This window comes from Phyllobates terribilis, unplaced genomic scaffold (assembly GCF_046119375.1).
Source record: "Phyllobates terribilis strain yellow unplaced genomic scaffold, ASM4611937v1 Scaffold_5__5_contigs__length_657084704, whole genome shotgun sequence".
In the NCBI taxonomy this organism is placed as follows: domain Eukaryota; kingdom Metazoa; phylum Chordata; class Amphibia; order Anura; family Dendrobatidae; genus Phyllobates; species Phyllobates terribilis.
This window is the reverse complement of record NW_027362765.1, coordinates 32,110,557-32,114,482: the sequence shown is the minus strand read 5'-3', so window position 1 is coordinate 32,114,482 and position 3,926 is coordinate 32,110,557.

Genomic DNA, 3,926 nt, shown 5'->3' with positions numbered 1-3,926 from the left:
AGCCGTCCGGTGACTGGTGATAATTCCCTCCTGTGTGGTGAGCTCAGTATTATCTATATATTAATGCTGCCATATAGCAGACGTCCGGTGACTGGTGATAATTCCCTCCTATGTGGTGAGCTCAGTATTATCTATATATTAATGCCGCCATATAGCAGCCGTCCGGTGACTGGTGATGATTCCCTCCTGTGTGGTGAGCTCAGTATTATCTATATATTAATGCCGCCATATAGCAGACGTCCGGTGACTGGTGATAATTCCCTCCTGTGTGGTGAGCTCAGTATTATCTATATATTAATGCCCCATATAGCAGACGTCCGGTGACTGGTGATAATTCCCTCCTGTGTGGTGAGCTCAGTATTATCTATATATTAATGCCCCATATAGCAGACGTCCGGTGACTGGTGATAATTCCCTCCTGTGTGGTGAGCTCAGTATTATCTATATATTAATGCCCCATATAGCAGCCGTCCGGTGACTGGTGATGATTCCCTCCTGTGTGGTGAGCTCAGTATTATCTATATATTAATGCCCCATATAGCAGACGTCCGGTGACTGGTGATAATTCCCTCCTGTGTGGTGAGCTCAGTATTATCTATATATTAATGCCCCATATAGCAGCCGTCCGGTGACTGGTGATAATTCCCTCCTGTGTGGTGAGCTCAGTATTATCTATATATTAATGCCCCATATAGCAGCCGTCCGGTGACTGGTGATAATTCCCTCCTGTGTGGTGAGCTCAGTATTATCTATATATTAATGCCCCATATAGCAGCCGTCCGGTGACTGGTGATAATTCCCTCCTGTGTGGTGAGCTCAGTATTATCTATATATTAATGCCCCATATAGCAGCCGTCCGGTGACTGGTGATAATTCCCTCCTGTGTGGTGAGCTCTGTATTATCTATATATTAATGCCCCATATAGCAGCCGTCCGGTGACTGGTGATAATTCCCTCCTGTGTGGTGAGCTCAGTATTATCTATATATTAATGCCGCCATATAGCAGACGTCCGGTGACTGGTGATAATTCCCTCCTGTGTGGTGAGCTCAGTATTATCTATATATTAATGCCCCATATAGCAGACGTCCGGTGACTGGTGATAATTCCCTCCTGTGTGGTGAGCTCAGTATTATCTATATATTAATGCCGCCATATAGCAGACGTCCGGTGACTGGTGATAATTCCCTCCTGTGTGGTGAGCTCAGTATTATCTATATATTAATGCCGCCATATAGCAGCCGTCCGGTGACTGGTGATAATTCCCTCCTGTGTGGTGAGCTCAGTATTATCTATATATTAATGCCGCCATATAGCAGCCGTCCGGTGACTGGTGATAATTCCCTCCTGTGTGGTAAGCTCAGTATTATCTATATATTAATGCCCCATATAGCAGCCGTCCGGTGACTGGTGATAATTCCCTCCTGTGTGGTGAGCTCAGTATTATCTATATATTAATGCCGCCATATAGCAGCCGTCCGGTGACTGGTGATAATTCCCTCCTGTGTGGTAAGCTCAGTATTATCTATATATTAATGCCCCATATAGCAGCCGTCCGGTGACTGGTGATAATTCCCTCCTGTGTGGTGAGCTCAGTATTATCTATATATTAATGTCCCATATAGCAGACGTCCGGTGACTGGTGATAATTCCCTCCTGTGTGGTGAGCTCAGTATTATCTATATATTAATGCCGCCATATAGCAGCCGTCCGGTGACTGGTGATAATTCCCTCCTGTGTGGTGAGCTCAGTATTATCTATATATTAATGCCCCATATAGCAGCCGTCCGGTGGCTGGTGATGATTCCCTCCTGTGTGGTGAGCTCAGTATTATCTATATATTAATGCCGCCATATAGCAGCCGTCCGGTGACTGGTGATAATTCCCTCCTGTGTGGTAAGCTCAGTATTATCTATATATTAATGCCCCATATAGCAGCCGTCCGGTGACTGGTGATAATTCCCTCCTGTGTGGTGAGCTCAGTATTATCTATATATTAATGTCCCATATAGCAGACGTCCGGTGACTGGTGATAATTCCCTCCTGTGTGGTGAGCTCAGTATTATCTATATATTAATGCCGCCATATAGCAGCCGTCCGGTGACTGGTGATAATTCCCTCCTGTGTGGTGAGCTCAGTATTATCTATATATTAATGCCCCATATAGCAGCCGTCCGGTGGCTGGTGATGATTCCCTCCTGTGTGGTGAGCTCAGTATTATCTATATATTAATGCCGCCATATAGCAGCCGTCCGGTGACTGGTGATAATTCCCTCTTGTGTGTTGTCTGTTCGTCTATAAGAAGAGAAAATCCCACGTCACATAAAATTGTAGAAAAGGGGCGCGGGGTAATTGTGCCCGTAGTGCGGAGCAAATAATGCTGTAACCCTGACTGAGGAGAAGGAGCCACAAGGTTCACACTGACTCCTCCCCCTCCATGTGACCGATCACATGACTGTGACCTCATCATAGGTCCTGTGCGCACAGAACAGCCATATATGTGGTGGCGGCTCCGCTCACCTCGTACACGCGCGGCTCGGCTCCGTACGCCTCGTACACGCGCGGCTCGGCTCCGTACGCCTCGTACACGCGCGGCTCGGCTCCGTACGCCTCGTACACGCGCGGCTCGGCTCCGTACGCCTCGTACACGCGCGGCTCGGCTCCGTACGCCTCGTACACGCGCGGCTCGGCTCCGTACGCCTCGTAGACGCGCGGCTCGGCTCCGTACGCCTCGTAGACGCGCGGCTCCGCTCCGTACGCCTCGTAGACGCGCGGCTCCGCTCCGTACGCCTCGTACACGCGCGGCTCTGCTCCGTACACGGCTCCGCACACCTCGTACACGCGCGGCTCCGCTCCGTACGCCTCGTACACGCGCGGCTCCGCTCCGTACGCCTCGTACACGCGCGGCTCCGCTCCGTACGCCTCGTACACGCGCGGCTCCGCTCCGTACGCCTCGTACACGCGCGGCTCCGCTCCGTACGCCTCGTACACGCGCGGCTCCGCTCCGTACGCCTCGTACACGCGCGGCGCGGCTCCGTACGCCTCGTACACGCGCGGCTCTGCTCCGTACGCCTCGTACACGCGCGGCTCCGCTCCGTACGCCTCGTAGACGCGCGGCTCCGCTCCGTACGCCTCGTACACGCGCGGCTCTGCTCCGTACACGGCTCCGCACACCTCGTACACGCGCGGCTCCGCTCCGTACGCCTCGTACACGCGCGGCTCCGCTCCGTACGCCTCGTACACGCGCGGCTCCGCTCCGTACGCCTCGTACACGCGCGGCTCCGCTCCGTACGCCTCGTACACGCGCGGCTCCGCTCCGTACGCCTCGTACACGCGCGGCTCCGCTCCGTACGCCTCGTACACGCGCGGCTCCGCTCCGTACGCCTCGTACACGCGCGGCTCTGCTCCGTACACGGCTCCCCACACCTCGTACACGCGCGGCTCTGCTCCGTACGCCTCGTACACGCCCGGCTCTGCTCCGTACGCCTCGTACACACGCGGCTCTGCTCCGTACGCCTCGTACACACCCGGCTCTGCTCCGTACGCCTCGTATACACCCGGCTCCGCTCCGTACGCCTCGTACACACGCGGCTCCGCTCCGTACGCCTCGTACACACCCGGCTCCGCTCCGTACGCCTCGTACACACGCGGCTCCGCTCCGTACGCCTCGTACACACGCGGCTCCGCTCCGTACACCTCGTACACACGCGGCTCCGCTCCGTACACCTCGTACACACGCGGCTCCGCTCCGTACACCTCGTACACACGCGGCTCTGCTCCGTACACCTCGTACACGCGCGGCTCTGCTCCGTACACCTCGTACACACGCGGCTCTGCTCCGTACACCTCGTACACAGGCGGCTCTGCTACATCCACACTGTAAACCCCTCCTGACCCCACACATAACCTCCACCTCATCCAGCACCA